Source organism: Bombus pyrosoma, linkage group LG17, assembly GCF_014825855.1.
Source record: "Bombus pyrosoma isolate SC7728 linkage group LG17, ASM1482585v1, whole genome shotgun sequence".
NCBI lineage: Eukaryota > Metazoa > Arthropoda > Insecta > Hymenoptera > Apidae > Bombus > Bombus pyrosoma.
In genome coordinates this window covers 1,463,355-1,480,996 of record NC_057786.1, presented here as the reverse complement: position 1 = coordinate 1,480,996, position 17,642 = coordinate 1,463,355, and the positions used below count along the sequence as shown (strand labels likewise).

Genomic DNA, 17,642 nt, shown 5'->3' with positions numbered 1-17,642 from the left:
CCGTCAGGGGACCACCAGGAGAAAACTCCGACGATCACGCGCTTCGCTGCGTTTTTTTCCTTTCCTTTCTGCCTTCCTCTTTTCCTCCCCCTTTTCTAACCCTCTGCTTCTTCCCTTCCTTTTTTTTTTTCTCTTTTCTTCCTTCTCTCCGCCGGTATCGCCGCTGGTGTCCCTGTATACGTTCACACACGAAATTCTATGTATATTTTATACGCACGTACACCCGATCAACCCCTTTCGTGTATGGCATGTACGTTTGTTCGGCCAGATGTGAGAATTGTTATTAATACCACGCTCGCTTTTCGTACAATGCGCCACGCTTCCCTGTGCCTCGCGCACGTATCCTCCTCGCGACTATGCTCGTCCGGGGCCATTGATCAAGTTTGTCTCGCCGAATGTACACCGAGTTACTGCTACCATTCGCCGTCTTTTTCCCCATCCCTTCCACCTTTCCAACCTGTCTCTGTCTGCTCCCCCGTGCCCTCCGCTTTTTCCTTCCTTTTTTCCTACAGGTACGTGCTCGTCCCCGATCGGATCGGCCGCGAGATTAGCGGCGAGCCGAGAGAACCGTTTCGTTTTGTGCCGCTGCAACGATGAACGGGGTGAGAAGCGGCTATGATTTCTCGCGGTTTCCATGGGCCCCCGTATCCGCGTCCTCCCTTTTCCTCCTGCTTTTATCTCGATACGCCACGGACCAACCGCTGCCGCGATTGCGTGCAATCGTACGAGATGCATGCTATTTTCGGACACGCATCGTGTCTTTCTGCTCCGCCACGCTCGGCGAACCGACTACCACCTCGATGGAACAACGCCGATGTTCGTACGGGTTGATCAACGCTCGATAACGATCTGTCGTGCGGTGAGAAACAGTCGGCGGTGTTTTTTCCTTTTCTCAAAAAGCAGCGTGTTATTTCCGGGGGGCAGATCCTCATCTGTAGGGTAGGTTCTGTCGTCTGCGCGATCATCGCGCGAACTTCGATCGCCTCTGGTATTTAGCAAGGCCGGGGAATCTTCTTGATTATGCGAGGAACGCCGTCGGCAATGATATGAAAAATGTTTTCAGGAAGAGTATTTCTGAAAATCACGTTAAACGAAGCGCTACGCTTTGGCGAAAATAGAAAATAGTAGACTACTCGTACGGGGGCTGGCTACAAAGTTTGCTTGACGTTATCAATGCCTGGGAAATTTCCTTTATTTTGCGAAGAACATCATTTCGAACAAAGGAGGCCGCTCTTGAAAGGGTAAATTGGCCCGAAATGATTCCACGGGACGATCGATGTTCGTGGATACGATTAAACGTTCGACCGTAATTCGTTTCTGAGATTTGCTTCCTGATTCGTTTCCACTGCGCGAATTCTTTTTCCAGAAAATGATATATCGTTCGTATGGAAATAGAGGTAAAGTCTTCCACTGTATTCGGCAAAAATTCGACGAGCAGAATCATCGGTGCCGATTTTGGAGGAGGAAAGTGGTCGAAAGGACCGTTGCTGAAAATAATCGTACGCAAACAAGCGACAAAACGTTGCCTTGCCACATCCGCAAATAAGTTTCCTCTATTCCACGAAGATCGCTCTCGATTTAGAAAGTAGATCGCGCCAGACGATCGATAAATCGTCGCTCGACTTGTCCGTAGGCGTCGATCGAACGTAAAAGGATAACGCGAACGTTTCGACCGCGCAGAAATACTCCGCGGGAATGTTACTTCGTTTGCCGTACGTAAAATTCCGCTTGGTATCGCGAATGGCTGCGAAACTTTCCTTCTCCGAGGGAAAGAACGTTATCAGCTACGATTTCGAACAAAGCGCCAGCTCTGGAAAAGTCTATCGTTGAAAGGGTAGATGGGTCTAAAGCAAAGACGCTTAAAGGGGAGGCTCCGGTTTCCAGGCGGAGAGAGAATTTGGTCAACGATTGTTCCGGCGGCGCGTCTCTCGGCTGATCTGCAAGGACAGGGACACTGTGGGGTGGGTGAGTCGGGGATTCCCCGGCCTACGATTAGGAAACTTTGCCGGGACTCCGTGGACTTTGGCAAGTGGCGCGCGCGGTGGGTTGGGGCGTGGCGCCACGTGGAAACCGTAAACAGCGGACCGTCCGGACGCGTGCATGGTAGGAAATTGTCGCGAGTGGCCGATGAAAACGATCGGCAAACTGCTTGGTTTTTCGTTGTTCTGGCAAACGATCGGTCGGAGGAGGAACGGCGTCGCCCAGTCAGCTACGACCTTCGACATTTCGTAGATTCGCTCGAGCACCCTTCGTCGATCGATACGCCGCTTCTATTTCGACTTTCGCGTATTTTCAGCACGGCGATTTTATTGAAAGTCGCGCCACGGGTCCGGTCGATCGGTCGCTCTTTCCTCTCGCCGGTGCCGCTGCGATGTAACGATTTATGGTGGCCCGTCGATACCTCATTGGTTATACCTTGAATGGACCGTTGATTAATGGAGGCTCTGCAGGTTCCCTGGGAATTAACAATGCGACTCGTATCTCGCCGTGGGAGGCTAAAATTAATTCGACGTATTATTAGCCCTTTCACCCTTTTGTTGTCGTACTCGTCTCACCTTACGTAACCTGACATTGCTGTCGAAGGAAACGCTGGCCTTCCAAGGTGACGCTATTAATACCTCGCCCTCACTACCGTTCCATGTTTATCATGCTTAATCATTGTCCAAGGGAGGAAAGGAATATCGAAAGAAGTATCGGAAAAATTCGACGTTTGGAAGAATTTCCTGTGACTTGTCGCGCCGGGCAATGAAGAAACTGAAATCCTGTAGTCTAGCAAATAACGTAAGACGTTAACGAATGAACATCGGATTTAAGTTAACCGAGAAGTTTCTTTTTTAACGTAATCCAGTTTCGTCCCTTCGTTAAAACGTCGTTCAATTTGTCTCATCGCCGATATTTCTGTTGAATCTACAATGATTTCCAGTTCTATGCAAGTCTTGTCCACGAGAAGCTCGGATAAAAGCTCAAATTCCTTTGCCTGCCAATAGATAAACTGTCATCTGGAAATTATTGTAGATCGAAGTAGATAATACGAGGCCATGAAATTGGCGTCGTATTTTACGGCACGTAAACAAGCGACGAAGGTAGAAATGGATAGAATGTAGACAAAGTGGGGAACTGTTATCGTCGAAAACTAATTGGGAAGTATCGATAAACAAGCGTTAAAAATAGCAAATTATCGAAATGCGCGGATAAGATAGAAAAGGTTTGCGACGTATCGCGTGAGACCTGACGAGTTCGGTTCGAAGTTTTTCGAACGCACGAACGTCATAGCATTTGAAATACTCGCGCGAATGTAAGGAAAACGCGCGCTAGCGTACGCTCGCGAAGAGAAAGGGACGAGGAGGCTGGTATACTGTGATGCATTTTAAATGAGACTAAAAGCGATTCAGCCGCTCGCGCCCACCTTTCGTATATATCGATTACCGAAATGCGCGATTCGAGAAGCGCGCCAACAAGATGCGTTTCTTTCGCCAGTGTATTATGTTTTTCCTTACGCGGAAAATCCGCCGTTTCAACGTATTCGCCAGCCTGGAAACGTGTTTCCACTTTGGCGTATTTTTATAGAAAACTTATTGCCGGGCTGCGGATTTTTGCGGAATTTGATATTTTCATTAACTCGAGTGGAAAGCAGTGAAACTGCGTAAAGATTTATTTTACTACCCCAGTTTGAATATTTCTTATATTTCCACACGTTGCGCGCGCTTTTTCTACATTGCCGCGCCTTGAAATTTTATGTAAATGAGGAGAAATATGCAGTCCGTTTGTTACAGACGAATTCGACGGTAACCGACTTTTCCACAAATATTTCCCCTCCTTTTTAAACCGTCGATTCGCTTTCGCAATTCTAAACATCTTCCCACGTGCAATTCCACTTTGTTCTTAAGCCTTTGGAGAATTTGATAGCACACGGTATAATCGAAATTAGACAAAATTAGAACGTCTAATATTACAATATGATATAATATAAAACAATTACACGATCAATAGGATTGTTTAAATTATCTGCTTGTCACTTTGTTCTTAAGAGTTTAAAGAATTTTATAGCGTATGATATAGTCGAAATTAGACAGAATTAGAACGTCTAATATTGCAATACGATATAATATAAAACAATTACACGATCAATAGGATTGTTTAAATTATCTTCGTGCCACTTTATTCTTAAGACTTTGAAGAATTTGATAGCACACGGTATAATCGAAATTAGACAAAATTAGAACGTCTAATATTACAATATGATATAATATAAAATAATTGCACGATCAGTAGGATTGTTTAAATTATCTTCGTGCCACTTTGTTCTTAAGACTTTGAAGAATTTGATAGCACACGATATAATCGAAATTAGACAGAATTANGAACGCCTAATATTACAGTACGGTATAATGTAAAACAATTGCACGATCAGTAGGATTGTTTAAATTATCTGCTTGTCACTTTGTTCTTAAGAGTTTAAAGAATTTTATAGCGTATGATATAATCGAAATTAGACAGAATTAGAACACCTAATATTACAGTACGATATAATATAAAATATAAAAATGTAGAGTTGTTTAAACGTATCTGCTTGCCACAGAAAATTCGCTTTCGACGTATCGCCTCGTTGCTTGTCATTAGACTACGAATTAGTACTTGCGTTCACGAGAAATTGGGAATGCGCGTAACACACAAACATACCTGGTATACAAAGTACGCTTATGCACATTCATATCTCTACGAACGAGTTAATTAAAAAAACCAGATCTGGCCAAACTATCGTCTTATCGCGTACGAAGGATAAAATTGTACAAAATATATGACGTATAAGTATAAAAAGAGCCGACACATTAGCTTGGGTGTTCCGCATACCAAGTACAAAGCATGCAAGGTACAGTACTCGTTAAAACGTTCGTAACAAAACGACGATCGTCTGTCCAGATTTCGTTATCCGAATTCCTAAAAATATGAATTTACGCGCGCTACTTATCACTGCTCTCGCAATATATCGTTCTCCTTCAGTTTTTCCTACGACATCTCGGTTAATCGCGACAGCCGCATAGACACGCACGGTCCTCTCGCGTTCCCTTGAAACGTCACTTATAACGTGGTGTTTGCGAATGAACCCGATGGGCGTTTAATCGGCGAGACATTTATAAGGTCGTTTCTCCATTTGCCGTTTTACTGCGTGCATTGTTTTTGGCATAGAGACGCCGAGCATTCGCAATTCACCACCCCCATAATTCTGACCGCCGGTCATTCGGCTAACCCGTTTCCCATTCCGATGTCCGGCCGATGTCCATGCACCCCATTCTCCGCTCACCCTACACTCTCACCCCCGTAAGCACTTTCTACCCCGACCGATCGCCAGTGAACCACGTGTTCATACACTGATTTCGGTGCAAGGGGCATGCGGTAATTTAGATTTCCTCTTCCCGTACTGCGAAACCGCGCGAGAACTGCACATTCGCGTGTTTCAAGTTTGATGAAAAATCGATGGAAAATCTCGGTGAAAAGTTTCCACGAGGCTTGTCTACTAATTCGCCTCCCTTCTATTAAATGGTATTGTCACAGTTGCTTGTTTGTCGATTGTACGATAAATTTCCGTTTGCCATCCTCTTGTCGCAACCTGAAATAATAAGAAAATAGCAATGAAATAATAGCAACGAAAGGATAATTATAGCGATAGTATTTTATATCTTACAACGATACGAGCTGCTTGCATCGATCAACTTGATAAGTAGAAACGCGCAAATACTGTTTCTTCGATCTACCTAATTATTTTTCTCACCTTTGTGTCACCTGTTTGTGTCATGTTTCTGTGATGGAGCTAACTCCGTTTGTTTCTTCGGAATCCGCGTACCGAATGATATCACCAAATGAAGAAATTAACGAACAGTCTCGATATAACGAAACTGTCTTGCAAACTACCACGTGGTGCATCGTCAGCGAGGAAACGGACGGCGAGGAGAAGGAAACGAAAGAGACTGGCAGCAATTCGAAAGTAACGCGGGGATTTTTCGAAAAACGCAGCAGGAAGACACGCGTCCGATCATTTTTTTCGAATTCACGCGATCGTTCACGGGCGGAATGCATTTAATTAAAACACACTAGAAACTAATACCGGCAGTCTGGGTAAAGTTTGTTTCGAATTTAATTAGGTTTATGTAGGGGGGGGGGGTGGTATAGATACAATCAGCCGTAACGTATCGTCGTCGAAACCTCGCCGCATCCGGCGCGACTATTGATCACGTCTAACTCATAAAAGTGAATTCCGCGAGATTGTGCATAATTTGAAAACGCGGTCTTGTTATTTTCACGTGCAACAATATTCCGCGTTGGTGTGCGCCGGTCGAGAGATCCGCGCGCTCTTGCCGCTCGATCGATACCTAAATTTATTATGCCCCACTTGCCGCCGTGCAACCGTGCTATGTTACCGCCATTACCTGTTTTGACTTTGTGCCATTCAAAATTTCACCGTAATGAAACATTCGATTTCCCCTAAAATTCCACGCTCCTCGGTTCTTCGTTAATTCTTTGCGAAACAATAACACGTCTGCCTGGTCTCTTTAACCTCTCGCTCCTTTCTATCGGTTTTATATCGTCGTTGTTTCATCGAACGTGATAGCGGATATCTGGAAATTGTATGGCGAGAAATTTGATATTGCAAACGTGTTTGTCGCGCGTACATTTCACGCGTCTCTGTTTACCAGCGGCTCGGTAAGTAAAATCGAGCAGCGAGATTTAAGCATGTCGCAGGATATTTGGTCGTTGCAATTAGAAGGCAATGTACAATTTTCTCGTTGAGAATGAGAATTATTGCCATTTGTCGGTATTGCACGGCGCAAGCTACCGTCCCTTCGCTTTCAGAGTCAATTAAGACGTCGATTTTTGCCACGACACGTCCGCGCAACCTGAAACGATACAGCCAGTTTTTAAAGACGAGTCGATTTATAGTGGGAAATGATCGCACGGGTAAAGAGAAAAATCGCGGTAGAAAAGCAAACGATGTGGAGGAACGCGTCCTCGGAAGAGGCGAGGATCTCGCGTAGGTAGGTAGAGTCTTAGAATTTAAACGGAGGAAAAAAGGGAAATGTGCAACAGTTAGCTTCTCGACGAACATTTAAGAATTCTTGGGCCGCATCAAAGCCGGTGATACGTGCGGAGTGGTTTTCTCGCGGCTGAAGAACAATGCAATTAGCGAAGCGGCTAAGCAGCGAGACACGCGAAGATTCCTCGGCAAGTCATTTCGCCGCGACGAATCTAAACGAGCGTATGTCCGTCTTTTTATTAATTCCAAACGAAATTCTGCTTATCACTGGGAACAAAGTGGTGGTAAAGAAAGATGAGGATGATTCGCGTATTAGAATTTCCATTCCCGTTCGAGCAGCGAGTAAGAAACGCCCAACACGATCGATTGAAACGAATCCAATCAGATTTCACCGAATCTGATCAGCTGTAACTAGATCTGTACTTCGGCTTTTTTTATTAATTGCAAAATAAATTCTACCGTGTAATGGAAGCTAACACGGTCAATGAAAACTAAGCAGAGGGAAGTCAGCGGTCTTGGACCATTCGAGTTGCCATTTTCGTTCGAGCAGCGTTGTCTAAGATAGGCAAAAGTTCCTGTCTTTATTAATCGAAAAATAAATTCAACCACACACGTGCGAACAACATGGACAGGAATACGGCAAAGGTAGAGCTTCGAGGATACGAGTTTCCATTCTCGTACTCGAGGAGAGTCGCGGCGAGGAGATCGGGCAAGGAAGTCGAAGGGTCAGAATGAAGATGAACGTAGATGGTGAACATAAACGCGGGGGTGTGCGTGGGACGTCGAAGGGTAGCGTTGGTCGGCGGCGGACGTCACTGTGAGAGACAGAAGAGAAGAGCGTGGCGCCCAGAGGCTATAAAAATCGTATTTTGGCGGCAGCCCCACGTTTGTAGGTTGTATTTTCCCTTTCTATGACCCAATGCAGCTTTATCGGGTCAGTTGCATTTGCATTGCGATGCGCACGGCGTTCCCGTTTCACAACTCTCTCACGTATTTTCCCTCCTTCTCTCTCTGTCTCTCTCGCTCTCTCTGTCTCTCGGTCGCCGCGCCGTCCTTGCTTCTCGCTCGTCTCCCCTTTTCGTTTGTCGTCCTTTTTATTTCCACGTCAGCTTCCTCTTTTCCATGCCACGTTCCCGGCCGTGCAGCCACTCTCCGATGCATCGTTTTCCCGGAAAATCGCCTGGCATTCTCTTTTAATTCGAAGAAGCACTACGTATCGGTGACATTATTTTTGCGTGGCAGCCGGCAATTTGCAAGCACGCGAATTATTTCGAAAAATATGCTGATATTGGCCTTTCTATTATTTACGATATCGCCCGATTTTTCCGCTAAACCTCGTTAATATGTTCTGTCGGGATAAACGAAAGAGCAGTGTCATATACACACGGGCCATCGGAAAATTGATTAAAACATTATTAGGACGGAAATAGCTAGGAAAAACCGAAACAAATAATTACAGGCTTCTGGCTACTATATGCGAGACAAAATACAAACAGGTTGACAATGAGAGTAATTGGTAACTCGATTAGAAATAAGGTACTGTACGAAGTTAAGTACAGTGGGAAATTAACCGTTCAGAAGCCGCAGACATCCTTTGTCAAACTCAGCTCAGAATTTATCATCGTTTATATCGTCTGTGTGCGACGAATTCACATTTTTCCAATCTCTCAACGAAACTAACATCTCCTTGCTGTTCATGGAACTCAGCGAAGAAGTTCCATCGAAAACACCCGATATAAATACCTTGCGTGCATCTTTTGCAAAGTGCTGTCTAGTCGACGTAAGGCTGATCGTTAGAAATGTGGGAAATTGGAGCGTCTAACGAGCGAACGGTAATTGTAATCGCCGCGGACCTTTTTGTTCGATACTGACATTCTCACGGCTTACCAAAGCCCATCCATTACTACTATTGCCCGTTATCTGATAGGCACGATCGAACGGTCGATTAGATTTCTGCATTAAACGCAGTAGCTCGCGCCAACCTAGCTGCGTTTTATCGTGCGTGTACTGGAAAAAGATCATTATATTTACCGTTACGTAAACAATTTAAAGCCGGCAGAAGAAAGGAAGCGCGTTGTTTAGTGGTGTTTTATACGAGCCGCGATAGTACACACGCCTACGGTGATGTATAAACACCGAGCTCGGGTTGCTCCCTTGAACGCGAAAAATAATTCACGCGGTTGGAGCTTAAATCGGGATCACCGGTGATTTAAGGACCACGGGGTTAGCAATCAGAGCGCGAAACGGACTCTGGTGCCGGAGTCTGGCCGCTCTTGCCAGCCAACCTCCGCTGAAAGAAGACCGAGCGCGGTACCGTAAACACCCCTGATGGATGGATTGTTTTCGCGCCTTTGGAGATTCGAGGATTGTTGACTCGCCGCAACGACTTCGACTCGAAAGGAAAAACAAGACGGACAAGTGGAACGTTCTCCGCTAAGCACTATATCTAGTAGATAATATAAGGAATATATATATAATATATAGAAAGAAATATAGATTTGCAACGCGTGTCTAAGGGAGGATCGGAGGAGGGTGGATTTTCATTGTTGGAAAATGTTTTGGTTGCCCCGTTGGTAACCCTATCCGGTACCAGGGCCAACACCGTGCCGCGCTGGCGTCGCTGCTGCCGTTTATCTCACGAAACTCCATTACCGACGTTTTCTCTGAATTCCGCGCTAAGCAGACGCGAGAGTACCGTGAGCTTGACGCAATGAAATTTGAACGCGCGGTGCGACGCCTCTTTCGTCCTTCTCTGCTCTTGCATTGTCCCTCTTTCTCTTTGTTTCTGTCTCTTTCTGGCTTGCGCTTGGCTCGTCACTCTCCTTCTTTCTCTACGGTAGTTCCATCGGCACGGTCTCTCCGTCTTTGTTTTATTCCTGTTTTCCTCTTTATCGTTCGAGGGGCAGGAGTGGGGATAGACGCCTATCGTGTTGGACGAAGGGGCGTGGTGTGAAGGGAGGGAAGGCACGAAACGTGGCAACGCTACACGACCGTGCCACCAGCAATAGCGTGGATGTGTATCGGCAACGCAGCAGTGACTCAGCACCGGGTAGCAGCGCTGTTGCTGCTGATGGTACTGGTGCGCTACGCTTTGCGTCGGCTACGTGATATAAGACAACGTCAATGTAGACCTTTTACAACTCGGTTTTGTAACTCGATTCTGTATGAATACCAGACCAGGCGTCGTTTGCCCACGGTGTCACGGCGCGACGACGGAGATACGCTGACGGCGACGTGTTTGCCAACCGAGTCCACTTTCGTGGAACACGTGCCGAAAACAACGCGTATCGAGCAGCCCAGAAATCAATTCGAATTACGAATCGATGGATGCAACGTTAACGATTCCTCTGAAATGAAAATCACAGTCTCTAGTCTATCACGACGAAATGAATATATATCGCTATTGAGAATAGTTGCTCTGCGAATTCACGAGTATTCCTTGTAACGAGGCATGTATACGTAATTTTTGAAATGCATAAAATGCCATCATAAATTCATCAACCTGATGACTTTAAATATCTTTTGCCTTAATATGTAGTTGAAATAACTGGGACGAGTATCCTAGTACGGTAGTGTCGAAACTTTAAACGAAAAGGTATATTTATCCTATTTTTAGTACTTGGAAATAATACCGCTGGAAAATGGAGCTTAAGTGCCAAGGCGGTGCGATATCAGCAGCCGATAAAGCAGAGACGCGAGAATAGTTTTAGATGAAGACGTTCTCGTGGCCAGTGGCCAGTGGTTTTGTTATATCGCGGCGGTGTTTAGAATTTCGTGCGAGCGAGCCCCGGGAGCTCGTTGTCTGCGCCGATGACGAAACCAAGGCACACGAGGAGAGAACTCTGGACTGAAATCTGACTTGGTGGGAGCGGCCGAAGGCCGACGTTTTGTAACAACGAACATACTGGGCTGCGGAACGCCTACGACGAAATTTCGGCGCTGCTCACGGTTAGATTAAGCAACCTTTTCTTTTATATTTACGGTATCTCTTCTTCACGCTTCTACAATTTTAACGTAATTCTTTTCGTAACGATTCTACGTAACCATCGTCTTTTCACGCGAACGTACTTCTAAACTGGTCTTACGTATCGTAGATTCTTTTCTTTACGTTAAGAATGTAGTATATAATATACGATGTAGGTTATGACAAAATGGCGGAAGAGATGCGAAATTCCGCTCTAATTCAACATTATTGGGAGTCTTGTATTTGAATGTAGTTTTTCCTTGATATAAAATACGTATTTGAGTAAATTACTTGGAACGAGAAATTCTCTATTGCAAACTACCGGGCAGATGTAACACTATAGAGCTCTACCGATCTCAGGAGAAGCTACGAATTTTCCGTACTTCTCCCAGAAATCGATGTAAGCTGACGCCAAATATAATTACAGTTCGTACATTAAATTTTCAAACGGTTCGGAAAGTCTAGCGGCCGTTCTCAATAGCATACTCCAGATTACTTCGGTTCAGCCCTACTACATTTTCCGTTTCGAGATCTATCCATTCGATAACATTTTATCTAAGAGTTTTGAAGAGAGTATCTTACGATTTATTCAAAATTGCAAGGAATCTCGTTGCTTTTGTTCCTCGCGTATCTTTAAAATCATTAAAAATCGAAGAGCATTCGATGCCTGTTCTATCATTGAGGACAATTTAAAGAGTATCACGTATCAATGTGTGGCTCAATAGGACGGTGAATCGAATGCGTGTGGTCATTAATGGCCGCTGGTTAATACTTTTCGATTCCACGCACAAATAAAACTCTATTACCGCTGCAAACACGGTACACATGATAAAATACAACGAGAAATAAAGCAGCGGCGAAAATAGAAGTATATAGAGAAATAGAAGAGACATGGCGTAACGAGAGAATAGGATGGACATAATATATAGAGGGAGCGTTTGCGCGGGAATGAGAAAGGGCGAGAGAGACAGAAGAGCCTCGTATAAATTCGTGCTTTCTGTCTCGCTTGCACAGGCGAGATCTATACTGCAAACAAAATCGTGGGATCGCGAGAAAAGCCGGGAATAGAAGGTAGCTGCAATATCGGCGATACGTCAGGATGTCGAAGAGGGAACCAATCGTTTCTGGCGGAATTGGGCTCATAGTGCGCGCATATGCATCCGTGAAGGGAACTGTTTACCGACCGCGATTCGGTGAACGCGGAAAGTTCCCCAAAGAGGACCGTCGTAAGGCACCTGGGCTCGACGTACATGAGAATACGAAAATAGTGCGAGGCGCTGCGTGAAACACGCCACTGACATGCTAATTATGTTTCCGACGCTGGGATATATTTCTGAATCGATTCCTTCGGAACTGCCGCTAGTTGCCTACGCTCTCAATCTAATAATTTCATTTTCTTGCAAGTAGGAAGAATCTTGAAATATATAGAAATAAGGGAAACACTTTCGAGATGTCTCTAGGTTCTCATTTCCGTTTCTGATTACAGCGGAAATAGTTGGAAGATTCGTTCGCGTCTCCGACTCTTCTCCGTTCTTTTTTATTTTTATTTCTAGCCAATAAAATTTCCATTCTGTCCTTATCAATTTCGTTGGAGAGCGCGATACGTCAGCGCAGAATTCATCGATTACCCGGCAATAAACGATATCTAATCGGTGAAAACAATTTAAAAATAAGCGACGATGGAACGTCGATGTTGCACACTTTATGATCGTTGAAATCGTAAAAATACGTTCAACCATGAATTCGTTTTGTCGATCGTTTCCTTTATTATTTCCTTACGCCGTGTTGGTCGATCGTTTTCTTTAAAGTAGCCAGTCTAAACCTTCGACTACAAACTTTTTCACGGCTTCTTCTGCGCGATGTTCCACTGAACTCGTTTCAGTTTTGTGCTTTTTACCGTGGCCTCGTTATTTATAGCGAGACGGCCGCTATAGTGCGTTGATCTAAGCACAGCGAGGACGTTCGTGGTTATCGCGAAACTGTTCTTCGAGAACAGCAATCACCGTCCAGTAAATAAGCGTGAACAAGCCGAGCAAGGTGGAATGCACTCGAGTTGAATTTTGTGGGCAGACCAGTATACGAGAGAGAAGAAAGTGACAAGGATGTCTCTTAGCCGTTGTCGCGACCCATGGAAACTTGCCGCAGTTTAATGCACACACAGTTGCTTTTTCGCCGCGTCTTTTTATTTCTCCACGGTTCGGTTATGTGCTCCACATACGAGTTTGCACGAGTTGTCTCTTTCACTTTGCCTTGATCTCTAACCGAGCTAGACGCCGTGAAGCCACGCGTTCCTCCAGCTTTTTGAACTTTCATTAAGGATACTCCTTTAAATATATATATATATATATATATAGGGTGTTTTATGTATACAAAGAGATAAAGAAGCAAGGACGTACTACACATTTTGCGGGGTTATACGTCTCCTGGAAAAAGATTTCTTTTTTATTTGGGAAGAATCTTACAATCAATTCTCATTGAGAATTATAAATAAATTATTCTGACGTGGTACTGTAACGCGAATAATAAATGTTTATCGTATGATTCTAGCCGAGTCTAATGATCCTGGAAAATTGAAGTAAAAATTGTTTTTCGTAAATTTCTTAAGTTTGAGGAAAATACGAAAGAATATTCTCATATTGCGAGACGAATAATTAAAAGTGTACCTGGTGTTTATTTTCGAATAGACGGAAGATACGTCAAATATCTTTTGCCAACGAAAAAGCTAAACCGTTGTGTTTTACACGGAGAGGACTGTAAAAAATTGTAAACGCCTAAAGCCTTACAGTTTATTTTTTTCATCAATCACTGTGTACGTATTAAGGGCGTGTTAAGATTCTTGTTTTACCAGATCGTTTAGGGACAAGTGTATGGCTGAGTTTAGCTGTTACGATTTTTTTCTTTCTTTTTTTTTTTTGCATTGCACGAGGACATGGCGAGGGCAAGATATTGGCTTTTTATTCTCATAGATGTCCGATAGTGGCTGGTACAAGAGTCACTTAATTACCCGAGCGAGAAGTAGATCCGCTTTAAGGGATGTGATATCGAACTTTTTCGTTCCTGTCTAAGCAAAGAATCAAATATTTAGTTAGTAAAATTGAAGTCGTAAAAAGTATTCATTCGTATGGAATCTATATTATAATCTTTTAATGGAGGAATCGATAAAGCAAATGGATCATAAAACCACACCTGTTATCGTGTACTTGAAGAACGTACTGATAGTAGAAAGTGCAAGAGATACGAAATCCATCGACTTGTATTTTAATCTACACCACGATCTTTGTAATACAATTCATCTTTCATTTACGTGTCGTTCGTTTACTACACAAAATATACAGGGTGACGAAAATGTCTGAAGAATCCAACACTAGGAATCTTTGTAATACAATTCATCTTTCATTTACATGTTCGTTTACTACACAAAATATACAGGGTGACGAAAATGTCTGAAGAATCCAACACTAGGAATCTTTGTAATACAATTCATCTTTCATTTACATGTTCGTTTACTACACGAAATGTACAGGGTGACGAAAATGTCTGAAGAATCCAACACTAGGAATCTTTGTAATACAATTCATCTTTCATTTACGTGTTCGTTTACTACACGAAATATACAGGGAGACGAAAAAGTGTGAAAAATCCAATACTAGGAATCTTTGTAATACAATTCATCTTTCATTTACGTGTTGGTCGTTTACTACACGAAATATACAGGGTGATAAGAAAGTGTGAAAAATCCAACACTAGGAATTTTTGTAATGCAATTCATCTTTCATTTACGTGTTCGTTTACTACACGAAATATACAGGGTGATAAGAAAGTGTGGAAAATCCAACACTAGGAATCTTTGTAATATAATTCATCTTTCATTTACGTGTCGGTCGTTGAGTAACGAAATATACAGGGTGACGAAAATGTCTGAAGAATCCAACACTAGGAATCTTTGTAATGCAATTCATCTTTCATTTACGTGTCGGTCGTTGAGTAACGAAATATACAGGGTGATGAAAAAGTGTGAAAAATCCAACACTAGGAATCTTTGTAATACAATTCATCTCTCATTTACATGTTCATTTACTACACGAAATATGCAGGGTGACGAAAAGGTCTGAAGAATCCAACACTTTAGGAATCTTTACTTTTCATTGAAAGAAGCAAGAAAGATAAATGTAATTAACGCATCTACGTTCTTCTATAATCAATTCTGTTGCAACGTATTCATGTTAAATTACATTAAACACACGCTACGCTAGAGATACGTTGTATTAAAGGCGACGCGTATAGCATACGGTACGCTATTTTAAAAATACACAACCCACCATACGATGTGTATGAAAAATACGTACGTACACTCTGCGCAATTAGTATCGTCGTTGCACGCAGTTCCGCTAACCGTGAACAGAATTTCGCGAATTTCAAGAAAAAGGAAGGGGAAGTAAGAAGCAAGAATCTAGCCTCTGGCGGAAAGCAAAACGTTGGCTGAGAGTGCACACGAAGGGACAGCTGTGCAGACGTACATGTGGGCCTCTTCCAACATCAGGCCCCACTCTGTCGTTTGCCTTTTGCCCACGCTGTAGCACGGATGGCACGACACTATAGCTGTTTCCGGTATGCTCGTCCTTTGTACGCTTTCGAGAGGCTATTTCGACAGACTCGTACGCTCGATCCCTCGTTTGTTAGAATCTCAAATTTTTGGAACTGTCGAATGTTCCGCGCGCTGTCGTATAATTTTTACGCTTCCGGTGCATTTTGTTCGCCATAATATTTGTCTTCTGATTTTTCTATCGATATCGCATATTTACGCTTGCAGAAGCAGCAGGCAGTGAGAAGTTTGCGCAAGGAAGCAGAAAGGGATACGGAAATCAGATAAAGGATTAATTATCGTTATTTTAATTGCGACGTTTCGGTGTTACATCCAGCGGCCGAGAGGTCTTCTCAAATGAGGGAAATACGTATGTTAATATTTGACGTTAATTAGGTGCTGGAATTGGGTGGTTTTATGGCGTGTTAATCTGGAAGCAGGCAGGAAGGAATGTTTTATACCAACTACTTCTCGTTTTTATTCCTAACAGCTAGCTTAACAGTTGTAAGTCAGAAGAGCCTCATATTCTACTCGATTTCTATGCGCTGCTGTTTCTCCTAACATTCCAAAGTAATTTTTCTTCCCTCGAAACGAGCAAGCCTTTTCGACATTTCGAACGAACAATCCGACCTCTGGGTCGATGATATTAAACGCACATTCCACTCTAATAATCGAAATCAACGAGAAAATCAAATACTCGTAATAAAACAGCAAGTGTCGTAGCATTCGCGTTAAAAATTAACATTTTCCTCGTCGCCATGTCTTCCACCTTTCTAGAAATCTACGGAATTTCAATCTACAGACTGTAAATACAGAATTGTAGTATCTCTAACGCACTACGATAAATCATCATTAGGCCTCTAGATGGGTTGAAATAGTTCGCCTTAAGATATCAAGCGCATCGGTGCTCGATCAACTCGTACGACCAGCCAACCCTCTAATTATTTCAACCTACGTCCACGTCCGCGCGTCCTTGTACACATTCGGTATCGCGTCGCTCGATAATTATTCGACACTCGAGTAACCTTGGATCTCGTGCAGCAACAAGCCTGCTTCTTGTACAGCCAAATTGCAGATTCTTATCTCGTCTTGCCAATCAATCGTCGATTGATCCGGAGAGAGGGCAAAGTAGACGGAGCGAGAGGAACGCGGGGAGAAATGAAGTGCAGCAGGAAGAACGTTAATGCACTTATACCTGAAGTATATGTGTACACACGGGGCTCGTCCAGCCGGCTGTTTCACGCAGCTGCTCGACGCTGGCGGCGAGCTGTCCGCTCGGCTGCGACGCGTCCCGACGCTCCCTCGGCCGTCCAACACGCATAAGCGCGCGTCTCGCTCGAGGAACGCCAGGGGTTCGTTAATTGCGTTAATATAATTACGAACTCTCGTAAGAAGATAACGTAATGATTAATTTTATTGTTTGGTGTTTTACTTTAATTAAAGATTATTCCTTTAATTACGCTGGCTTATTAGGGAAGAATTCCTGGCGACCTTGGCAAACCAGTCTAACGAGAGAATGGAATTTTGGATTCGTTATGGGAACTTTCTAAGCGGCTACCGTGCAGCATACTTCGCTGTGAGAGAAACCATTGCACCTTCTTATGGTGTTTTCATTCTTCACGAACGCAGTCTGCGGATCTTACAGCCAGCCTGTCTTTTATGGGAATTTTTCAATTCGCCACTGTACACTGACTGCGGGACAAGCGTTCACGTTCTTATTGTCGTTTCACATCTGACGGTTTTAGGCAACGAGTTTAACCTTCGTCGAGCTTCCGCGAAAAGCACTGCTGGCAGATCAGCCGATATATTTTTCCATTCGACTGGTAATTTCGAGCAAGAAGAAGACGTACGACCGAGGGTAAGAAGATCTATTATACCGTGTAATATCACGCTCAATTATTTACGTTAACGAGGACACGCAGAGATTAGCAACAGGTTTATTTCGAATACTCGAATCAATGGAAAGTTTCATTTAAAACGAGATCTCGCCGGATAAAAGAGAAATTATCCTTTTGGAATGCTCAATTACCGGCTAATTAATTAGCTATGTAAGTACCGCGGTTAAT

The 17,642-nt window shown here is 43.6% G+C and overlaps 1 protein-coding gene across 10 annotated transcripts in view; it reads left to right on the top strand.

Annotated features, from left to right (window-relative positions):
• The window catches only part of LOC122576900 (chromatin modification-related protein EAF1-like), a 399,412-nt gene that overhangs the window by 50,075 nt on the left and 331,695 nt on the right, over positions 1-17,642 (top strand). The window contains exon 1 of one of the 10 annotated variants that reach the window (XM_043747789.1): positions 10,773-10,978. The exons of the other annotated variants lie outside the window; for them this stretch is intronic. The gene's annotated coding sequence lies outside the window, so the exon portion shown is untranslated. Of the gene's footprint in view, positions 1-10,772; positions 10,979-17,642 lie in introns of those variants that run through there. 10 annotated transcript variants of the gene reach the window in all.